The sequence below is a fragment of the Bombina bombina genome, chromosome 2 (assembly GCF_027579735.1).
Source record: "Bombina bombina isolate aBomBom1 chromosome 2, aBomBom1.pri, whole genome shotgun sequence".
In the NCBI taxonomy this organism is placed as follows: Eukaryota; Metazoa; Chordata; class Amphibia; order Anura; family Bombinatoridae; genus Bombina; species Bombina bombina.
This window is the reverse complement of record NC_069500.1, coordinates 401,916,945-401,941,731: the sequence shown is the minus strand read 5'-3', so window position 1 is coordinate 401,941,731 and position 24,787 is coordinate 401,916,945.

The following is a 24,787-nucleotide window of genomic DNA, read 5'->3' as shown; positions in this document are numbered from 1 at the left end:
GTCGGGAAGAGGTAAACTGTCTGCATCGTCCGCGGCAGGGGCACAAATAGCATTCACCTCCTCTGCACGTTCATGGTACGGCTTCAACATATTTACATGGAGCATGCGTCTACCGCCTGCTCCAGTACATGGGCTGATCACATAGGGGGTGTCACAGATTTGTTCCACCACCTTGTATGGGCCCTGCCAGGAGGCCTGCAGTTTATCATTTTTGACCGGTTTTAAGATTAGCACCTTCTGCCCAGTCTGAAAACTGCGGTCCCTGGCGCCCCTATCATACCAACGGCGCTGACGGGTTTGAGCCGCCTGAAGGTTGGAGCGGACGGTCCGAGTCAGGGCCTTCAGGCGCTCCCTAAACTCCAACACGTATGGTACGATAGGAGTACCGTCACTAGTGACTTCCCCCTCCCAATGCTCTCGGATTAAGTCTAGGGGACCCCGTACCCTCCTTCCGAATAATAATTCAAAGGGAGAGAACCCCGTGGACTCCTGAGGTACCTCCCGATAGGCGAAAAGCAAATGGGGTAGAAACCACTCCCAGTTCTTCTGGGTATCTATGAACGTGCGGAGCATCTGTTTCAGTGTTCCATTAAACCGTTCACAGAGCCCATTAGACTGGGGGTGATAAGCGGAATTTACAATGGGTTTCACCCCACATGCTCTCCACGACTGGTGGGTAATCTCAGCTGTAAACTGGGTGCCCTGGTCCGAAATAATCTCCTGGGGAAATCCCATGCGGGAGAAGATTTTGATGAGGGCATCCGCCATGGTCTTGGCATGAATATTAGCCAGAGCCACCGCCTCGGGATATCGGGTGGCATAATCCACGACCGTGAGTATATACCTCTTCCCCGAGGGGCTAGGCTTGACTAGGGGACCAATGAGGTCCACCGCCACTCGACTAAAAGGCTCCTCTATTATGGGGAGGGAGTGTAGCTTTGCCTTATTTTGGTCTCCTCATTTCCCTACTCGTTGGCAGGTGTCACACGTCTGGCAATACTGCCTAATATCTTTGGTGATCCCTGGCCAAAAGAAATTCTGAGTTAGGCGGTGCTTCATCCGACTAACTCCTAGGTGGCCTGACAGTGGAATATCGTGGGCAACCCGTAGCAGTTCTCGTCTATACCTCTGAGGTACTATTAACTGCTGAACGGACAGGGGAATAGATCCGGCCACTATCTTCTCAGTATACCTGTACAGTAACCCCTTGTTCCAACCATACCTCTCTCCTTCCAACCCCGCCTGATTCTGGTTTACCTTATCCCTATATACTTGCAATGAGGGGTCAGTGGCCACTTCGCTACCAAACTCTAGTGGAGGGGCCCAAGAGACATTAGTGGGGTGATTGCTTACCTGAGCCTCAGAGTGATCAGTCAGTGTGTTGGTGCGGGCCTGTTGTCGGGTAACCATGGGCAGTGCTGCTTGTGGGGAGGTTTGGGGTGCAAACACTGAAGTCAGCTCCCCTAAGTCATTGCCCAAAATAACGTCTGCAGGCAAATTTTGCATAAGGCCCACTTCTATGTTCCCCAACCCTGCTCCCCAATCCAAGTGTACTTTGGCCATGGGAATCTTGTAAATGGCTCCTCCGGCCACCCGGACAGCTACACAGTCTCCGGTGAGTTGATTGGTAGAAACTAAATGTTGCCGGAGCAAGGTTATGGTGGCCCCAGAGTCACGCAGCCCTTGGACACATCTGCCCTCTATATAGACCACCTGGCGGTGGCTTTGTAGGTTGTCCGAAGCGGCCTGTACTGGGTTTACCTCGTGTAAGATGCCCAAGGGTTCCTTGTGGAAGACTGCGGGTTGGGTCTGTAGTCGGGGCTCGTTCTGGTAGCAGTGTACAGTTGCCTGGTTGTTCTGGTTGTTCCAGGTGGATCGGTTCTTGTTCCTGGGACAGTCTCTGTGAATGTGCCCTTGTTGGTTACAAAGATGGCAACGAATAGCTGATCGAGTCTGGTATCGGGGAGGGTGGATTCCCCCTCCAGGATGGGGTAGCAGAGGTGTGGGAGCTGCAGTGGGGTTTGGGATGACCCCAATACTGGAGCGTTGCTGTGTTCGTTGAGCTCTCCGAGCATCTTGGTATTCGTCGGCCAAGGTCGCTGCGGTATGTACCGTGCACGGTTTTCGATCTCTAAGCCAGTTTTGCAATTCAGTGGACACCCCTTGGAAGAATTGCTCCATCAACAGGAGTTTTAAAAGGTCTTCCAACTGGGTGACTTGGGCTGCCTGCAACCAGCCTTTAGCGGCCCTGGTTAGCCGATGCACCCACTCAGTGTGGGTATCTTTCTCCAGCTTCTTCAGGTCTCGGAACCGCTGTTGGTATGCCTCCGGGGTAATAGCATACCTAGTCAGGATGGCCTGTTTTACCTTCTGGTAGTCCCTGCTGTCCTCATCTGGTATGGTGCAGTAGGCTTCAGCAGCCCGCCCAGATAACTTGCCAGTCAGTAGGGGAACTTGGTCAGCGGTACTAATATTATGCAGTTGGCATAATCGCTCAAAGTCCTGTAGGTACCCATTGATATCCTCCCTGTCGGTATGATCCTTGAATGCGTGGTAGGGAATCTTAGCTTTCCCTGTACCAGCACTGGAGTGTACTGGTAGCCCCTCTCCGGGTCTCGGGGTGGTTTGTCGGGTCACCATCAAGTATTCCTGTATGTCTGCTGATGTCCGTGTCAGGAGCTCCTCCGAATGGGGTAGCGGAAAAAAAGCCAACCGGGTCCGCATCTCTTTTTGGAATTCGGTTTCGTTGTTCGCCATGGATACGGCCGTACCTGCTACCCGGTCTCCCTCCATGAGCTCTGCAATCAGCCTTGCTTTGGTTTTATTACTGGCAATAATTCCTCTCGCCTCCAGTAATTCCTTCAATGCAGTTCTCTTTAGTCTGGTATAATCTGTCCCCATTCACAGTCCATTCATATACTTCACATGTCCTAAGACTTGCTGTGCGGTTTGAATCCCGTCGCTTGCCACCAATTGTACCAGAGAGGCAGTAGGATCTGTAATATCTTTTGGGTAGGCAGAGACAAGCAAGTAACTACTCTTGGTAATTGTAGCAGAGAGGCAGTAGGATCTGTAATATCTTTTTGGTAAGCAGAGACAAGCAAATAACTACTCTTGGTAATTGTAATAATAATCCCTTTCCACCAAGAACTAGACGACACATAGCTTGGGAGTCAACAACAACTTATTCAACAACTGGAAAAACAAACACTTTTTAAAAACAGTCTCCCCTACAAGGGGTTCCCCAACTGAAACAGCAGGGAGTTTAAACAGTAACATACAGTTTAACATACATTTTAACCATTAGCCTAAATAACAATTCCTGCATAGTTCATAAGTGGCGAGGTTTGCCACACTGCCATATTTTGTTTGTTGTTTGTCAGAAGAAGGGACTGTTTGGTGTCCCGAAACGTCACAGAATAAAGTTTTTTTCACAGATGACTGAAGCCCAGTGAGTGCTTATTTGATCTTTGAGGTTATTTGCTACATTCAGAGCACCCTGGAAGTTGAAAATAGATGGCGAGAGTGCATACACCAACAAAAACAAATATATATACTGTTATATATACTGTTAATTTCAATACTTATGTTCTGGTTAAAGGGACACTGAACCCAATTTTTTTCTTTCGAGATTCACATAGAGCATGCAATTTTTTTTTTTAAATCATCTTTATTAAACTCCAACAGATTTATACCTTTTCGATAATTTCCAAAACAAAGAATAAACAGTCAAAGATACATCAGCAAGCAAAAGAAATAAAGAAAAAATAAAAAAAAGAAATAAAATAAAAATACTATGAATTAAATTCCATTCTGTCATTCCTAAATGCTTATAATTTCTCTGTTGGAGTATATTTTATCCCCATTTTTTTTTTCCCCTCCCTCCCCTCCCCCCAACAGAACCGTCAATATCAATATCACAACTATGGCCAGGAACAAAGCCAGGAGCAATCTTTCCCTCTCCCCCCACCCCCCCCTCCTCTGAGCATATATCGTCATCCCTGGAGATTTACATTGAAGGTCATGTCTTGTAGATAAGATCCTAAGCTATCTCAGGTGATAGTAATATCAACGTGTTCAAGGTTAGTCTTGCGAGGGGAAAAAAAAAAAAAAAATATATATATATATATTTATAAATATATAAAAATAAAAAAAACAAAAGGATTCTCCTGTATCGTACCAGGAGAAAGAGAAAAGATAATGTGTCTTGCTTTTACCATAATCCCAAAAGTACCAGTTCTGAGTTTTGAAAAGGAAATATTACTTGATCAATTTCTGGCGGTGTAAGGGATTTAATAAATGGTGCCCACTTATTAAAGAAGGACTGAATATCCGATTCCTTATCAATATTGGTGTCTCGCTGCTCTATAATGCATTGCTTTTTAAGAAAATTTTTAATCTCTGGTACTGTTGGTAAGTTTCTTGACTTCCACTTCTTGAAGATTAAATACCTAACTGCCAAAATAATTATGGTAATTAACTTTCCATTGGGGCTATGTTCTTCTGGATTATTTAAACAGAATATAACCTGAACCAGTGAAAGACCCAGAGGGGAGATTTTAAGTGACGTTCTTGCCCAGAATTCAACTTTATACCAGCATTGTCTAATCAATGGACAATCCCAGATCATGTGTCTCAGGTCTGCGGCCTCCATGTAACACTTAGGGCATTTATCAAAATTTAGATTCTTGAACTTAAATGCTTTCTCAGGGGTATAATAATATTTATGTAAAAGTTTTAGATGAGTCTCTCTCCAGGTGGCTGAGATTGTGGCCTGAGATACTCTACAAATAGAGGTTTTTATGAATTGGCTGTCAATGTGCTCTTGTGGCAGGACCAAGCTCCAAGCTTGGGTTAACTTTCCAAGGAGATGTTCCCCTTTGCCTTCCCCCAGTAGATGGTAGCATGGGGTAATTGACATTAACCCGTTCCTTACCAGCGTCAGCCAGAGCTCCAGCCTACCCAGGTCACACCGCCAGTTAATTGGTCTCATAGTATCTGTGATGTAGTGCCTTACCTGTAGATAGGCAAAGAAATCCTTGTTTGAAAGATTAAAGTTAGTTTTAAGTTCATCAAATGCTATAATACATTTTCTCTCTTGATCCACGAATTGTATAAGTCTGTTTAATCCTGATGCGTGCCAATGTTTAAACACCGCTGAGTCTATGCCTGCCTGAAATTTAGGATTACCTATTAACGGTAAATATTGAGATATCTGGCAGTTAAAATCAAAGATCTTTCCTATTTTCTTCCAGGCCCTCAGGGGATTTGAGAACATTTTAAGTGCTCTAATATTAACTGGCCACTCTTTAAGTTCACAGTGTAGGAGAGCTATAGGTGTGTATGGATAGCAAATTTTCTCTTCTAATTTGTTGTTCAGGACATAGTCTCTGGAACAGATCCAATCCGCCGTTATTCGCGCTAAGAATGCCAGATTATAAAACTTTATGTCCGGCAATGCAAAGCCTCCACAAGCTTTAGAAGATGACAATTTGGTCAGGGAGATTCTGGGTCTTGCTTTTTGCCAAATGAACCTCCGAAGTAAGCTATTAATTACTCGTATGTCCCTGTCCAAAAGCATTATCGCCGTGTTCTGTAGAACATATAACAGTTTTGGAAAGAGGACCATCTTGAAAAGTGCTATCCGTCCAGAAATGGAGAGTGGCAAACTCTCCCAGTTTCTGAGCTTTTCCCTGAATATTGATATGATTGGTAGGATGTTAAGCTTATAAAGATCTTTGGGATCACTCGGGATGTGGATACCCAAATATTTAAATGAATCTTTTACTAATCGGAAGGGAATATTACTGGGAGAGGAACTGTTTTTTTTAAGCCAGCATAGTTCTGACTTTGTAGTATTTACTTTATATCCAGAAAAGGACCCAAATTGATCAATGATTTGTAGTAATTTAGGAAGATTTTTTTTACTGTTTGATAGATAAATTAGAATGTCATCTGCATATAGGGCTAACTTTATTTCATAATCCTGTATTTTAATACCTTCTAGTTGTTGCCTGATCGCAGTTGCCAAAGGTTCAATGCAGATGTTAAAGAGGAGAGGAGAGAGGGGGCAGCCCTGACGGGTCCCCCTGCCCAGTACTATCTGGGATGACAACAAGTTATTTACGATTAGCCTTGTATAAGGCTGTTTATAAAGATTTTTGATAAAGTGAAGGAAATTACCTGTGAAGCCAAACTTCACTAATGAAGTGAAAAGATGGTCGTAGTGAACGGAATCGAAGGCCTTCTCGGCATCAACCGAGATGACCGCTAGATCTGGTGAGGTCCTTCCCCCTCTTCTCCCCTCCTCCTCATTATTAAAAAGATATTCTGATGTTACCAAAATCTCTCTAATTTTAGCTGCAGAATTTCGAGCATTTAAGAAACCAGCTTGGTCTTTATGAATGATGTCACCTAGTATTTTTTGTAACCTTTGAGCAATGATTGATGTAAAGATCTTGTAATCAGAATTTAATAGAGCAATTGGTCTATAAGACCCCCTTGAAGTTGGATCCTTTCCACTTTTAAGTATTAGGGTTGTGTAGGAGGATGTAAAAAGTTTTGTCATCTCTTCTCCCTTTATATAGATAGAATTATAATATTTACAAAGATGGGTTGATATTTCGGGAGATAGTATTTTGTATAGCTCATTGGGTAACCCGTCTGGCCCAGGAGTTTTATTCAGAGCGAGGTCAGAAATTGTTTTTTTAATTTCTTCCTCTGTGATTTGCATATTGATAGCTTCGGCTATGTCAGTAGGTAGCTTGGGGACTGATATTTTACTCCAAAAGTCCTCTGCTCGAAGTGAATCTGAATATCTAGATGAATAGAGTTCCTGATAATATTTTTCCATTTCTTGCGCTATTTCTTCATGCTTAGATACTTCCTTCCCTTCTAGCACCAGTTTTTCGATTAGCGAAGACTTTTTCTCGCTTTTGACCAATCTAGCTAGGAGTTTCCCAGATTTATTGCCATATTTATATAATTTGGACTGTAGTTTTAGTTCATTCTGGGTTTCTCTGTATAGCAAAAAATCATCTTTGTTGCTTTTTGCTCTGATATACTTGGTCCAATTTGCAGGAGTTGAGTCAAGAAGGAATCTGTTATATGCGTTTATAACTGCATGTGTTAATTCCTTATCTCTTTGTTGCCTTTTTTTATTTAATATGGCCATATAAGCTATGATTTCCCCTCTTATTACTGCCTTTGCTGCCTCCCAAAATATGGCAGGACGATCTCTATAATCTGAGTTGCAGAGGTCGTAGTCATTAAATTTAACTCTTAGCCAGTTCTTGAATTTCATGTCTGATGCTAAGTGAGAGGGGAAAAAGAAGCGATTTAACTTAAACTTAGGCTGTTTATCTTGGAGATCTAAAGATATTGGCCCATGGTCAGATATACATATAGGAAAGATTTTTGCCTTAACCTCGAATGTGCAGAGTCTTTCGTCTATCAAAAAAAGATCAATCCTTGATAATGTTTTATGGGCTTTAGATAGGCAAGAATATTCTCTAGCATCGGGATTTTGCATCCTCCATATGTCCCTAACACCTAAGTTTTGCATAAGCCTAGTGAAAATTTTAGATTCCAAGTTGTCTTTTTTATGTTTTTTCTGTTTTGTGTTTTGTCTCAGCCTGTCAAGTGGACACTGTGGAGCCATGTTGAAATCTCCTGCGAGAATAAGGTTACCCTCCAGTACAGAGAGTATCTCTGTCTGTAATTGATTCCAGAACTCTGGATCAAGAGTGTTAGGTGCATAAACATTACACATTGTGAACACACGATTATCAATTTTTATTTTTAAGATCACTGATCTCCCCTCTGGGTCTGTCCCAACATGCAGAATTTCTGAATTGATCTTTTTCCCCACCAAAATAGCTACCCCTCTCTTTCTCCCCTGTCCTGAAGTGGCGAACACTTTCTTAACCCATGATGTTTTTAACTTCAAAACTTCTTCTAGGGTAAGATGCGTTTCCTGGAGGAAAGCTATTTCTGTATTCATTTTCCTTAATTGAGAAATGATTGACTTCCTCTTTATAGGAGTGGTGATACCTCCTACGTTCCAAGATACTATTTTAAAATTAAGCATTTAATTTAGTAGATAGATATATGAAATTGGAGAGAGAAAAAAAAAAAAAAAAAAGGGGAAACCCCCCGCAAGACACCTACGCTATTTTGGGCTAGTTTCGCTGTCAGCATTACCTTAAAAGAAAGATAAAAAACAATGACAGTGAGTCCTTGATATCTGTTCGGTTTACTCACTAGAGCTTAATTGATTTAAGAATTTTTCTGCCTCTTGTGCACCTTCAAAAAGGTGAGTTCCTCCTCTGGCAAAAACTTTAAGTTTAGATGGGTACATAATTAAGGCCTGATAGCCCTGCTGAATAAATTTAGAGCAGATTGGAGCAATATTTCTTCTCCTCGCTGACGTCTCTGCTGAATAGTCTTGAAATAGGAGAATCTTGTTCTCTTTAAACATGATGGGCTGATTTTTACGAAAATGTTGTAGAAGGGTTACCTTATCAGTGAAATTGAGCAATTTGGCTATTACTGGCCTAGGTCTATTATTGCCCCTATTATCAACCTGCATCCTCCCTATTCTATGGGCCCTTTCTACCACTATTTGAGCATTGCTAGGAGGGATTTTAAGTAACTGTACTAAAGTGTCTGTGATAAATAAATTTAGATTCTCAGGCTGTTTCCCCTCAGGTATGCCAATAATGCGGATGTTGTTCCTTCTGGCCCTATTTTCCAAATCTTCAATTTTGATTTGCATTTTGGACAGACTAGTTGCGGTGGCATCTATGCTTGCACTATGAGTAAGTGTGACATCCTCAAGATCAGAGACCCTTTGTTCCACTTCACTAATCCTGTTAGTGAAGTGTCTCAGTTCTTGCGATAGTGATACAATTTCTTGTTTGATCTCTGCCCTAAGGGCATCAAACTTAGGATTTAAAGCTTCTGCAATGTTTGTCACCAGAGCCTGCATGTTAAATGTTTCACTTAAGTGTAAGGGATTGGTTGGGGTTGATTGTTCCTCTGTGGGTAGCTCTATGCTATTTTTATTTTTTCTATCTCTTACTTTAGCTGTCATGGCTGGTGGGGGAGTCCGAGAGTGGCTGTGGAGGAATTTGTCCATAAGACGTGATAATGGTGTGAGTGATGATCAATTATTAACTTGTGCTGTGCTGCAAAACATTCGTGATTTTATTGGAAGGGATAGGGATGTGAGTGACAAGTGAGTGAGGAGGTTTAGGGGAGGGAGTGAGGAGAGTGAGGGACGGGGGAGAAGAAAAGAAAAAAAAAAAAAAAAAAAAAAAAAGGGGGGATTTATATGTTGGCACCCTTGGTTTTAGTGAAGTGATGTGTGTGGCTTCCTATAATTGAGAGTCCCCATACCAGTCAGAGAGCCTATGACGTGTAGCTTAGAGACAAGAGAACCAAATCCTTCTCTAAAAAAAAGGAACTCAGGTTTACTTTAATATCATTAGGTTCCCCTAATCAAAGTAAGTAGGTATAGATTTTAGTTCTCTTATTATTTTTGTTATATTAGGCCTTTCTTACCTTTATAACTAAAATCTAATATTTCCAGGCTTTTAGATATATTTTAAGTGAAGGGAAACCTGTGTCCTGGTTTTTCGAATCTCTAAGTGTGAAATTAGACCAATTAATCTTGGGACAGCGTATCTGCCTAGACAACAAAATCAAATTGCTCTTGTGCCACAAGAAAAACACAGTTAGAAGAAATTGTTAGTTACAGAAAAGAAGAAAAAAAAGAAGGATAAAAGAGTAACTTAGATCCTAAACATTTAGAACAGAATATGCAGTGTATTAGATTTTCCTTAAAGCTTATAAAGTTTAGGTATGCATTTAATCAATATGTTAGGAGATGAAATGTCCAGCAGTTAGGTTGTTATTCTGCAAGCAAGATAAACATGAATGTCCATATTAGTTTAATAGCAGATTTTTCGTGGTGAAAGCAGCTGTTAATCTGTCAGCCAGAAAATAAACAATCAACGTTAGTAATATGTTCATTAGATGTAAAGCAACTAGCTCTTTCCTCTTCCCTTCTCTTTTTCTCCTCCTCTCCCCCTATTCTTTTAGCCTTTACCAGAGTTCAAGCCGGTGTTAGTAAAGTTTACAGATAGTCTGAGAGATAAAGCTCTTATTTAAGTGGACCGCGGTCCACTGTGGTCCGTCCAGTTCAGTGCAGTATGAGTAATATAGGGCTACTCAGCCCTTCCCCTCCTTTCCTTTCCCTTCTTCTTCTTTCCCCTTTTACCTTCCCCCTTTTATGACTTTGGTAAGGAGATTCTTGATATTAATATTGGGAGAAGAATATGATATCCCTGTCTGCTCCCCCAACTTCACCCAGGCAGCCCATTCAGTTTAAGGTGCACAATGATAAGTCCTTAAAGATGCATAGTTAACTCACCTCTCCTCGCCAGCTGTACCCCGTGTTCTATCTTGCCCTGGAAGATGGGGTTCTTGAATATACGGTGAGTGTCTCTCCTACCTGAGACCTGCAGATGCAGCTCCCGCAGCTTTAGGTGCCTCTGCCTTGTCTTGACCTCAGGCAGCTATTTATCTCTCCCTCCCTCACGCAGCAGCGGTGGGAGAGAGGGAAGAGAAACAAGAGGCAGGCTTCCTACGTGCAGGGGCTTTTTCCTTCGTTCCTAGCCCTCCAGATAGCGCTTACTCCAGTCCCTCTCACGCAGCACCGGTGGGAGAGGGATGGGGTGATCTGCGCTACAGCCAAAGATCCAGCGAGGAGTCTCAAGGGGAGGGCCACCTCAGGGAGACATGTAGGATTCAGTATCACTCCGCAGTGTGAGTTCCGTGATGCCGGGCACGCTGGCGGGAGGGGTGAGAAAGGATTCAACCACAGCGGTGGGTGGGCCCGTCTGTACTGACTTTGATGCAGTTGGTCCTCTGTTGGATTAGGACCCAGCCTCGCCTCTGCTCAGTTCGTGGGGGAAAGGGGGAGAGCAGTGTGCGCCGGGCAGACGCAGTCCGGAGAGCCCGCTGCAAGCAGACCCCGGCAACAGGAGATGAGGTACGTGCTGCAACAGATGCGGCTTCAGTTGTTGCCGTCTAATGTTGAACTTTCCTTTATTTCTGTCCTTAGCTGAGCAGAGGAGCAAAGGGATCTTCCAAGGTAAAAGGGGTTTCTCCTGGGTTATTATCTATGCCTTTTGAAGAGGTAGTGGGGGTTTAAGTTTACCCGGCAAATTATGACTATGATTCAGAGCAGTTGGTTAAGAGTGCCGGGTAAGCCAGTTGGCCTCGATTCGTCTGTTTGGGGGGATATCACCTCCCTTCTTGCAATAACAGCGGGATGGAGTTTATCGCTGTTCAGGTTCAGGTGCGTTGTCTTGGCTAACCCGTTAGCTATCCCCTAAACTGGGGTATGGCGCGAAAACAACCGCCAGCAGCTGTAGGGCTGAAACAGGTAGCTCAGCAGGTAGCTCAGCAGGTAGCTCAGCAGCACGTGCTTGCTCCTCCTCTTCCACCGGAACCTCTCCTTGCCTCAGAAAAATAGAGCATGCAATTTTAAGCAACTTTCTAATTTACTCCTATTATCAAATTTTCTTCATTCTCTTTGTATCTTTATTTTAAAAGCAAGAATGTACGTTTAGATGTTGGACCATTTTTTTTTTAATTCAACTGTTTTTATTCAATTTTTCAAGATAAACAAGAGTACAAACAGTAGATGTGAGTTTGCAAACTTTTTCAAAGTATTACAGAATGATATCCGTGACACTTAATCATTACAGGTGAACATCCAACGTAAATGTTGAGCATTTCAAAAGAATGGATCACAATTTACCACATCTACATAAATACGGTTAAACAGTATAATTAATTTCATTCAACAGTTTGGGAGGCTAATGCAACATTTCAAAATTTTACAGTTAAGTTATTAGTGTTTGTGGTTACTGCCTCATATTATAGCTGCTTTTATTCCCATATGTATAAAATGCAATAAAATCTTGCTTACCTAAGAAGGTGTAGTGTATTTTTTTCTAGGGATAAGATATGATCTATTTCTTTCCACCACATGGGGACAGTAGGGTCCTGTGCGGACTTCCAGAACCTAGGCATTAGGCACTTGGCACAGTTAATCATGCATCTAAATAGCTGCTTATGGTAAATACATGATATAGGGGGTGTCATCTAGAAGAACCATACTGGGCGATAGTGTAATGTCAAGCCCTAGTGTAGAGTTAATACATTTGTTGATGTCTTTCCAGTATGTTTGCAAGGAGGGACATGACCACCAGATATGACAGAGTTCCCGTACCGCCACAATGCCTCCAGCATAGTGAAGAGGAATTTGGAAAAATACTATTCAGTCTGTGTGGGATTAGATACCATCTGGACAGAAGCTTATAGTTAATTTCCACAAATTCTAGTTAAGGGGATGATTTTTTGGCTTCCATGAAAATATGGCTCCATTGGGGTTCAGTTAAGACTAGATTTAGTTTTTTTTCCCATTTAGTTATGTATGAGGGTTGTTTAGTAGGGTATGAACCTCTAAGTAGCCTGTATATAGTGGAAATATGGGATCTCGTCATTGATACAGCTATGCAGAGTGTTTTGAAGGGATTAAGAGGTCTAATGAGGTTGGTAGTGTGGGGGCTATTAAGTAAGGCATGTCTTAGTTGCAGGTAGGAGAACCAGAGATTAAAAGGGGGACCAAGCAACTGAGAGAGTACTTGTTGTGTGTGGATCAGGCCTTTATTATGCACTAAATGCGCTGGAACATTGGAGGGAGACTTAGCAATAAATAGGGTCTGCAAGGAGTGTGAGTGAAGTAGTAGAGGGTTATTGAGAAGATGAGTTAGAGGAGAGGGTATGGATGATATTAGAGTATCTGAAATTAGGGTTTTATCCCAGACTTTTAAAGTAGCGGCTACATAATAATTTGAGTGGGTTTCAGGTGGTCTGTGTTTGGGCAAAGTCCAACACAAGTCTCCAAGGTTATATCCCCCAATTAAAGAGGATTCTACTTGAACCCATGGTTTCTCGTGGTGAGAGTTTTCCACACCACTATCCACGCTAAGTGGGATGCCTTGTAGTATGCAGTTAGATTCGGGGCACCTAGGCCACCATGCTCTCTGTCTAAGTATAGCGTGGTCTTGGTCACTCTGGTGCGCCTCTGCGCCCATATGAAAGAGTCAAATAGTTTTTGCTGCTGTATTAAATATGAGGGAGGAATGTCTAGAGGGAGGACCTGAAACAGGTACAGGAAGTTTGGGAGGAGATTCATTTTGAGCACATTGATCCTACCCATCCAAGAAAGATGGCCCTGCTTATGCCATGTCTCAAGGGAGGTTCGGGATTCCTCTTGCAGGAGGATGTAATTCAGGTCAAACAGGTCTGACTGGGAGGGGGAGATATCAATACCTAAATATTGTATTTTGTTTGTGATCTGGAAAGAGGTATGGGACTTAATAAACCTGGTTTCATTCTTTTGACAGATAGAGGGGCATTAATTTAAACTTTTCCTTGTTGATCAAGAAATTCGAGACCCCTTTATAGTTTTCAAATTCTAGGAGTAATGGAGGCATTGAGGTGGACGTGGAAAGGATCGTGAATATAATGTTGTACTCGTATAATTGGCATTTTTGCTGAGTCTGTCCAAAAGTCATGCCCTCAATATGGGCATTGTTCCTAATCTTGGTAGCCAATACCTAGACCGTCAGGGCGAACAATAGAGGAGAGAGGGGGCACCCCTGCCCTGTGCCATTGCTAATGGTGATCTTATGGGATAGTGTTTTGTTGGCATTAATACTAGCTGATGGACCGTGGTATAGCACCTGTACACGAGAGATCAACCTCTCTGAAAATCCAAATTTCGACAGGGTGGCTCAGAGAAATTCCCAGTCCACCCTGTTGAAAGCTTTTTCCGCGTCTGTGGAGAGCAAGACAACAGGGGTTTTAGTGGCATTGGCAGAGAATATAGTTTGTAGGACTCGAATGTTATTATCCTTGGCCTCACGGCCCGGGATGAAACCCACCTGGTCAGTGTGAATAAGTGAGGGAAGGATGGCATTAATTCTGGCAGCTAGCAATTTGGCATACACCTTGATATCAAGATTAATGAAGGAGATGGGGCGATAGTTGGATACCTGTTCCGGATCTTTTCCCGGTTTGGGAATGACAGTTATTGTCGCTTCTAATAGAGATTAAGACAACTGGCTATCGTGGACCAGTGAATTGTATAATGTTAGGAGGTGTGGGCTCAGGTGGGTTTTAAACAGGTGGTAAAATTTTGGGGTAAATCCATCTGGACCGGGGGCTTTGCCCTGGGGAAGAAATTTAATGGCTAAGAGGATTTCTTGTAATGTGAAGTGCTATTCCCTGTTTTCCACAGTTAAAGAGGGGAGTTGGATTTGTGAGAGATAATTATTAATTACAGTAAGTTTGGTGTCAGATTGTGAGGTCGGGAGATTTTATAGGGAGGAATAGTAATTTGCAAATTGATTGGCTATCTCCGTGTTTTTAGAGAATGAAGATCCAGAGGGACCTGTGATTTTTGAGATAAAGATTTATATCTTTTCTTTTTGAGAGATCTAGCTAGTAGCTGGCCAGTTTTATTGCTCTCTATATAGAATTTGGATTTAGAGGTGAGTGCTTGAAGATGGGCATTTTTAATTAGGTGTTGACTAAGGGCTTCTCTGTCCAATTGTGATTGTAAAATGAGCTGTGGAGAGAGGGGGCTAAATTTTAAAGCTTTTTCACTATTTTGAAAATTTGTCACTAAGGATAGGTGTTGAGCTGCCCTTTGTTTGCGTATTCTGTGTGTGTGAGTTAATATCACTCCTCTTATGTAACACTTATATGTCATTTATATGCTGAGGTAGCCCTGGGGTCATTAAAGGAGAAAAATTCAGTGTTTTTTTCTATGATGTCTGTGGTTATATGCGGGTCTGAAAATATGTGTTCATTTAGCCTCCAGTGTTTCTGGTGTTGGGGTTTTGTAGACCATGAGAAGGTGGAGCGAACCATACTGTTATGGGACCATGAGGTGTGGTGAGAGTGTTCTGGTTACAAATAAACGGGAGTATGAGCGTTGTGGGTGTGAGAAAAACGTAAAATCCATTGTTATGGGGTGTGTAACCCTCCAAGTGTCAAATAACGGTATAGCCCTTATAGCTTGCCAAATGGCTCTGATTTGAGTATTTCGTAAGTAAGATCTGCCTGTGGATGTATCAAATGCTGGGTTAATCGGGAAGTTAAAGTCACCTCCCACAATTATTGGTCCTTTAGAGATATCCACTAGTTTGTAGATCATAGTGCGAAAGAAGAATGGGGGTGGGCAGCTAGGGGCATATATGTTGGCCAAAGTTAGGGGTCTACCATAGTATAAACCAACCAGGATCAATATTCTTCCTACCTGATCTTGATACTTATGTAGAAGAGTGAAAGGAGAACCCCTCCTAAGCGAGATACAAACTCCATTATGTTTTGACAGTCCTGAATTCAGGAAATGTTGGTCAAAATGCAAGTGTGAAAGAGTGGGTTCACTGGGTTTTTTTAAATGTGTCTCTTGAAGCATTATTATATCTATGTGTTTTTTTATAAAAGTCGTGAAATGCTATGGAGTGTTTCTGAGGGGATAAAAACCACTCTGTGAGGCGATTTTAAATTGTCTTACTGTGGTGTGTTGTGCCATGCGTGTCTAACTGAGGTAGCAAATGAAATGTATGTATATGTTGGATAAGAAGTGTACTCTGTACTGAATGTTAGTCTACTCAATGACAGATGGATGGTCGAGCACCAAACTTAAAGAGAATAGAAGGGTTAGAGGACGAGGTGCAAGGTAGGAGGGGAACAGAGGGAGGGGGAGATAGGGAAGAAAAGGAACCTGGCGGGGATTAATCCAACAGGGGAAATAGATGAGTACTGTATAAGAAAGAAGATAAAACAGAAGGGGAGGAACGGCTCAACGGAGCCCCCCCCCCCCCCCCCCTAGCAGGCATAGTTACATAAACAATAGTTGACTTTTAAACATTTGAATATTCAAATTCTATAAAGGGGGAATTGAACAATGTAAGCGGAAACACAATATAACGTAATAGAACAATCATGGCTTTTGCAACTCAAAGAAGGTTCAAATATTTTTTCACACATCTATGGTTAGTAAGACACAGCAATTATTTGCCATAATTGCTAACCAGGCCACAAATAAATCGCAGTCTTTGAGCAAGTAAAAAATTAGAAAAAAACCAACCCAAACTGGGTTACGACAATTCAGTAATGACTTAATTTACAGCGTGCAGTAGTGCCAGGTATGTTAGGGTTAAGCCGACAATAGATGTTCATTAATTGCATATTTTTCATAATAACCATGAGGGTAAAGAGTCCCAAAGTCAATTGGCTGCTTGAAGTAGGAGTCTCTAATGTCGGCCCATTTTTGGTGAATAACCTGGGTTGTTCTTGCTGATTGGTGGATAAATTCACCCACCAATAAATAAATGCTGTCCAGTGTACTGAACCAAAAATAGTCTGGCTCCTTAACTTAGATGCCTTCTTTTTTAAATAAAGATATCAAGAGAATGAAGAAAAAATGATAATAGGAGTCAATTAGAAAGTTGCTTAAAATTGCATGCTTTATCTGAATAACAAAAGGAAAAATTGAGTTCGGTGTCCCTTTAAAGAAAAGCTGTGTAAACATTTTAGAAGAAATGTTAGAAGAAATCAAGTACACAAGGGGGGTGGGAGAGATATATAAAATGTTCATTTTCTTATAAAGTTCTAGTCTTACTGTGTAGACAGTGAGAAAAATGATAAGGACGATTTTGTGTACATATAGAGATCAATTAATTGGGGGGCGAGACTACATATACTGCGCAGGCTTCAGTGTAACTGCTGAAACCCGCGCCTCCCGTAATTTCCCCTCGCACATCAGGAAATCACATAAACCCCGCCGGCAGTTCATAAAGTGCCGTAAGTCGGATAAACTAGCGATGTCCAGAAATGTGCATAAATACAAATTTCTGGAGTCTCCAGTGACATCGCACTTTATAAACTGCCGGCGCCTAAGAAAAAATAAATAAAAATCTACTGTAAAATTCTAACACGCCTACCAAAAATAAACCTGACACGTCAAAACCCCTATATCCAAAATCACCCTAATCAACTAAATTAAGGGGAAATGGGTAACTTAGGTTTTTTAGTGTTAGGATTTTTTATCTGTTAGGGGGGACTTATAATATTTTTTAATGCAAAAGAGCTGTTTAAAAAAATCAACTAAATTACAAAAAAAAGCAAACACTAAATTACAAAAAATAAAAAAAGATTACAATAATTTTAAGCTAATTACACCTACTCTAAGCCCCCTAAAAAAATAACAAAGCCCCGCAAAATAAAAAAATGCCCTACCCTATTCTAAAATAAAAAGTTAACAGCTCTGTTACCTTACCAGCCCTTAAAAGGGCTTTTTGCGGGGCATGCCCTAAAGAAATCAGCTCTTTTGCTTGTAAAAAAAAACATACAATACCCCCCCCAACATTACAACCCACATACCCCTAATCTAACCCACCCAAACCCCCCTTAAAAAACCTAACACTAAGCCCCTGATCCAATCAGCCAATCAGATTGAGCTTGCATTCTATTGGCTGTTCCGATCAGCCAATAGAATGCAAGCTCAATCTGATTGGCTGATTGGATCAGCCAATCGGATTGAATTTGAATCTGATTGGCTGATTCAATCAGCCAATCAGATTTTTCCTACCTTAATTCCGATTGGCTGATAGAATCCTATCAGCGAATCGGAATTCGAGGGACGCCATCTTGGATGACGTCATTTAAAGGAACCTTCATTCGTCGTTAGTCCGTCGTTGAGGAAGGATGGCTCCGCGTCGGCTGCTTCAAGATGGACCCACTCCGCTCCGGATGGAAGAAGATAGAAGATGCCGCCTGGATGAAGACTTTGGACCCTCTGGAGGACCTCTTCTTGCCGGATAGGATGAAGACTTCGGACCCTCCTCTGGACGGATCGGTGATACCCGGCTGGGTGAATACAAGGTAGGGAGATCTTCAGGGGCTTAGTGTTAGGTTTTTTAAGGGGGGTTTGGGTGGGTTAGATTAGGGGTATGTGGGTGGTGGGTTGTAATGTTGGTGGGGGTATTGTTTGTTTGTTTTACAGGCAAAAGAGCTGATTTCTTTGGGGCATGCCCCGCAAAAAGCCCTTTTAAGGGCTGGTAAGGTAATAGAGCTGTTAACTTTTTGTTTTAGAATAGGGTAGGACATTTTTTTATTTTGCTGGGCTTTGTTATTTTTTTAGGGGGCTTAGAGTAGGTGTAATTAGTTTAAAATTCTTGTAATCTTTTTTTATTTTTTGTAATTTAGTGTTTTTTTTTTTTTGTTATTTAGTTTAGTTGATTTAATTGTAGGTAATTGTAGGTAGTTTAGTTAATTAATTTATTGATAGTGTAGTGTTAGGTTTAATTGTAACTTAGGTTAGGATTTATTTTACAGGTAATTTTGTAATTATTTTAACTAGGTAGCTATTAAATAGTAAATAACTATTTAATAGCTATTGTACCTAGTTAAAATAAATACAAAGTTGCCTGTAAAATAAATATAAATCCTAAAATAGCTACAATATAATTATTCGTTATATTGTAGCTATATTAGGATTTATTTTACAGGTAAGTATTTAGCTTTAAATAGGATTAATTTATTTAATAAGATTTAATTTATTTTGCTAGATTTAAATTATATTTAACTTAGGGGGGTGTTAGTGTTAGGGTTAGAATTAGCTTTAGGGGTTAATACATTTATTAGAGTAGCGGAGAGGTCCGGTCGGCAGATTAGGGGTTAATACTTGAAGTTAGGTGTCAAAGATGTTAGGGAGGGCAGATTAGGGGTTAATAAAGTTTATTATAGGGGTTGCGAGACGGGAGTGCGGCGGTTTAGGAGTTAATAAATTTATTTTAGTGGCGGCGAGATCCGGTCGGCAGATTAGGGATTAATAAGTGTAGGTAAGGTAGCGGCAACGTTGGGGGGCAGATTAGGGGTTAATAAATATAATATAGGGGTCGGCGGTGTTAGGGGCAGCAGATTAGGGGTTCATAGGGATAATGTAGGTTGCGGCGCTGTCCGGAGCGGAAGATTAGGGGTTAATAATATAATGCAGGGGTCAGCGATAGCGGGGGCAGCAGATTAGGGGTTAATAAGTGTAAGGTTAGGGGTGTTTAGACTCGGGGTTCATGTTAGGGTGTTAGGTACAGACTTAGGAAGTGTTTCCCCATAGGAAACAATGGGGCTGCGTTAGGAGCTGAACGCTGCTTTTTTTCAGCTCAAACTGCCCCATTGTTTCCTATGGGGGAATCGTGCACGAGCACGTTTTTCAAGATGGCCGCTACCATAAGCAACGCTGGTATTTAGAGTTGAAGTGGCAGAAAATTATGCTCTACGCTCGCCTTTTGGAGCCTAACGCAGCCATTCAGACAACTCTAAATACCAGCGTTATTTTAAAGGTGCGGGGGAAAAAAACCACGCGTAGCTAACGCACCCCTTTGGCCAAAAAACTCTAAATCTAGGTGTATGTGTGGCGAGGTTAAAATGGAGTAAAATTTCTCTATTTTAGCCACGTAAGTCCTTGTGCAGAATATGTGATACCAATTTGCAACGTAGTTCTATGTTAGCTTATGGGAGTAAAAATTGCGGGCGACAGGTGAAATATATGCGCCATATTTATATGCGGCATTGTATATGTTATAGCAAAATCGTTTAAAAACTGGCGTCGCTGGCTTTTGCAGGCGACGCCACATACAGTGGGGAAAAAAAGTATTTAGTCAGCCACCAATTGTGCAAGTTCTCCCACTTAAGAAGATGAGAGAGGCCTGTAATTTTCATCATAGGTATACCTCAACTATGAGAGACAAAATGTGGAAACACATCCAGACAATCACATTGTCTGATTTGGAAAGAATTTATTTGCAAATTATGGTGGAAAATAAGTATTTGGTCACCTACAAACAAGTAAGATTTCTGGCTCTCACATACCTGTATCTTCTTCTTTAAGAGGCTCATCTGTCCTCCACTCATTACCTGTATTAATGGCACCTGTTTGAACTTGTTATCAGTATAAAAGACACCTGTCCACAACCTCAAACAGTCACACTCCAAACTCCACTATGGTGAAGACCAAAGAGCGGTCCAAGGACACCAGAAACAAAATTGCAGACCTGCACCAGGCTGGGAAGACTGAATCTGCAATAGGCAAGCAGCTTGGTGTGAAGAAATCAACTGTGGGAGCAATAATTAGAAAATGGAAGACATACAAGACCACTGATAATCTCCCTCGATCTGGGGCTCCACGCAAGATCTCACCGCGTGGGGTCAAAATGATCACAAGAACGGTGAGAAAACATCCCAGAACCACACGGGGAGACCTAGTGAATGACCTGCAGAGAGCTGGACCAACGTAACAAAGGCTACCATCAGTAACACACTACGCTGCCAGGGACTCAGATCCTGCAGTGCCAGACATGTCCCCCTGCTTAAGCCAGTACATGTTCGGGCCCGTCTGAAGTATGCTAGAGAGCATTTGGATGATCCAGAAGCGGATTGGGAGAATGTCATATGGTCAGATGAAACCAAAGTAGAACTGTTTGGTAGAAACACAACTTGTCGTGTTTGGAGGAGAGAGAACACCATACCTACTGTGAAGCATGGGGGTGGCAAGATCATGCTTTGGGGCTGTTTCTCTGCAAAGGGAACAGGACGACTGATCCCTGTACATGAAAGAATGAATGGGGCCATGTATCGTGAGATTTTGAGTGCAAACCTCCTTCCATCAGCAAGGGCATTGAAGATGAATGTGGCTGGGTCTTTCAGCATGACAATGATCCCAAACACACCGCCCAGGCAACAAAGGAGTGGCTTCGTAAGAAGCATTTCAAGGTCCTGGAGTGGCCTAGCCAGTTTCCAGATCTCAACCCCATAGAAAACCTTTGGAGGGAGTTGAAAGTCTGTGTTGCCCAGCGACAGCCCCAAAACATCACTGCTCTAGAGGAGATCTGCATGCAGGAATGGGCCAACATACCAGCAACAGTGTGTGACAACCTTGTGAAGACTTACAGAAAACGTTTGACCTCTGTCATTGCCAACAAAGGATATATAACAAAGTATTGAGATGAACTTTTGATGTTGACCAAATACTTATTTTCCACCATAATTTGCAAATAAATTCTTTCCAAATCAGACAATGTGATTGTCTGGATTTGTTACCACATTTTGTCTCTCGTAGTTGAGGTATACCTATGATGAAAATTACAGGCCTCTCTCATCTTCTTAAGTGGGAGAACTTGCACAATTGGTGGCTGACTAAATACTTTTTTTCCCCACTATATGTAATCTTGCCCAAGGTATGATCTTCTTGCAGGCCATTTGAGTGGGTTGTAAGCAGATACAACTATTTCATATAGAAAAATGTACCTAAAAGAGCAATTTCCCATATATTTTATACTCTGCTGCTGGTATAACAAATTATTCTAAACACATCAAACGGCAACCAGTGCTACCAAAATTAGTAAGAAAAAACTGTTGCCCAAAACCATGTCAATGACAAAAGTCCCAAATAATAAAATCAATTTTATTATATAAAATTTGTGCATACACCTTTAAAAATGTAGAAATGTTTAGGATATAAATGTTTTAACACAATTTTGTGTAGTCTCAAATTTAGGAGTCCAATTCATACAATTTCACAATGCAGCTCTTCTGCGGGGGTCCTACATTTCGTAACAAACACAAAAGAGCCGATGTGTGCAGAACATAAAGACACAAATGCCAAGCCCCCCAATGTATTGCACTCACTGGGGTCAGTTGGATAGATGCAGAGATAAAGTGCCTTTCATTTGTTTTGCGTCCTGGATTATCGTCCTCTTTACTCCAAAAAGTCAGTTTTTCTTTCTCCTCTCGGCAGCACACTGGCAAAAAATGTATTGATCCCAAACTTGTTAGTATGCAGCAACTCTGGAACAAATGTCTAATTTCTTTTAAAAGTATAATCCTTTATTTAAAGATAAAAGTATTAATTGTACATTGGGGGATTGGTATTTGTGTCTTTATGTTCTGCACACGTCGGTTCTTTTGTGTTTGTTTATCTTGCAGATACTTAAATGACCAGACTTAAAGGAAAAGTCTAGTCAAAATTAAACTTTCTTAATTCAGATAGGGCATGCAACTTTCCAATTTACTTTTAACGTCAAATTAGCTTTGTTCTCTTCATATTCTTTTTTGAAAGTTAAAGGTACAGTCTACAACAGAACAGTAGCACAGTCTAACTGTGAAAAACTTTCAAAATGCTCTGAGCTAAGAGGCGGCTTTCAACAGTTTAGAAATCAGTTTAAGCCTAGCTAGGTTTAGCTTTTTAAAAATGCCACCAAGGGAACAAAGCAAATTTGATGATAAAAGTAAATTGAAAAGTTGTTTCAAATTGCATACCCTATCTGAATCGTAAAAGTTAAATTTTTGACTAGACTGTCCCTTTAAACCTAGGTAGACTCCAACTGATTTCTAAACCGTTGAAAACCGCCTCTAATCTCAGTACATTTTGACAGTTTTTCACAGTTAGACAGTGCTAGTTCATGTGTGTCATATAAATAACATTGTGCTCACTTCTGTGAAGTTATTTAGGAGTCAGCACTGATTGTCTAAAATGCATGTCTGTCAAAAGCACTGAGATAAGGGGGCAGTCTGCAGAGGCTTAGATACAAGGTAATCACAACTAGATTATAAGTTTGTGCGTTCGTCTTTTAACACTGAAAAATATGGTATTTTCAGTGTTAAACCAACACTGCAGCCATTACGAGTCTTGTCGGTATAGGTGTACTGCAAGCCTTTTAGTCTGTAATGCAACATCAGTACCGCACTCGTAAAAATGCAATTTTTTTTTCATGGGATTCCCATAGCGCTGTTCTTACGAGTTTTGCGGTCAGGCTAAAAAGCGAGCGTTACAGCCTAAAATGGCAAGATCTGTACCGCCATCTAAAGTCAGTAGTTATGAGTTTTACGCTACAAATCTGTAACATGAAACTCATAACTAAACTGCTACAAAGTACACTAAACACCCATAAACTACCTATTAACCCCTAAACCGAGGCCCTCCCGCATCGCAAATACTATAATACATTTATTGACCCCTAATCTGCCGCTTCCAACATCGCCGCTACTAAGAAAATGTATTAACCCCGATTCCGCTGCTCCCCGACATCATCACCACTATGCTAAAATTATTAACCCCTAAACCGCCGCCCTCCCGCATCGCAAATACTATTTAAATATTATTAACCCCTAATCTGCCATCCACCCACATCGCCCCCACTATACTAAAGTTATTAAGCCCTACACCGCTGCCACTATAATAAACCTATTAACCCCTAAACCTAAAGCCCCCACAACGAAATATAATAAATTAAACTATTAACCCCTAAACTTAAAGCCCCCCACATCGCAATAAATTAAATTAAACTAATAACCCCTAAACCTAACACCCCCTAACGTTATATTAAAATTACAATTTCCCTATCTTAAATTAAATTTAAACTTACCTGTCAAATTAAAAAAACTAAGTTTAAACTAACAATTAAACTAATATAATTATTAAACTAAAATTAAACTAACTAGCAATTAAACTAAACTACACATTAAAAAAATCCTAACACTAAAAATTACAAAGTATCTAATAACTAAAGTAGATTGTGAAATGAAGTGCTATACTTTTCCCACCTTGCCAATCAAAGATAACTACCTCCTTCCTAGGTAGTCAGTAATATAGTAAAAATCAAACAAAGTGCATATGGAGCTAAAAGCTGTGGGGTTAATTTAGATATTTAAAGTTCTTATTCACTATCTTTTTCACAGTGTCTTCTGATCTCAGCTGCCCTTACTTTTAACTAATTTGCCACATATTCAATATATCTACAGGGTACTTATATAAAGGATAATATCCCTTCAAACTTCACCTTAAAGGACCAGATATTCAATTTAAAGATTTAACAATTTTATTAACTAAACTTATACACACTATTCAATTCTCCTATTTCTTCTAAAAAACTAGTCAGCTCACCTGCTGATACGTTTCCCCTAAATTGTACACTTTCTTAAGTTATATACTTTCCAACTTTGTATAAAAAGTATAAAGAGTCAAGCACACTCCGCATTCACTACTATCAGTCTTACAGTCTCACAATCAAAATTTAACTTCACCTTATTAAGTAAAACACAATATATAAAAACACAATATATAAAATAACTATAACATATAAAAACCAATTCATAAAACTAGCTTGTATAGAGAATATGACCGAACAATAACAACTCATTTGCAATAGTGGTGTTGTTTCCTTATACACCCACTTTAAAGTGGTAGTTCAATAGGGACTATTGAAAAAAGTTTTTTTTTTTAAATTTATTTATTTATTTTGAACAGTATCGAATTTATTCTCAAAAACAACAGTTTTTAATTTAACAACGAGTTATTTCTCCAGATCAGGGGGATTGCAATGGGCACAAGGTTCGCTCCCAACTATGCCAACTTATTTATGTTTTTTTTTTAAGAGTTATTCATGGTTGATGGCCATTAGGGAGCGAACCTTGTGCTCTATAAAAGATACATTGATGATATCTTCCTGGTCTGGAGAGGAGATCAAGAGATCCTAGAATTGTTCCTAGAAAACTTCAACTCCAATAATTTAGGTCTTACATTTACATATGAATACAGCACTAAAACAATACACTTTTTAGATATTGAAGTAGAAATTAT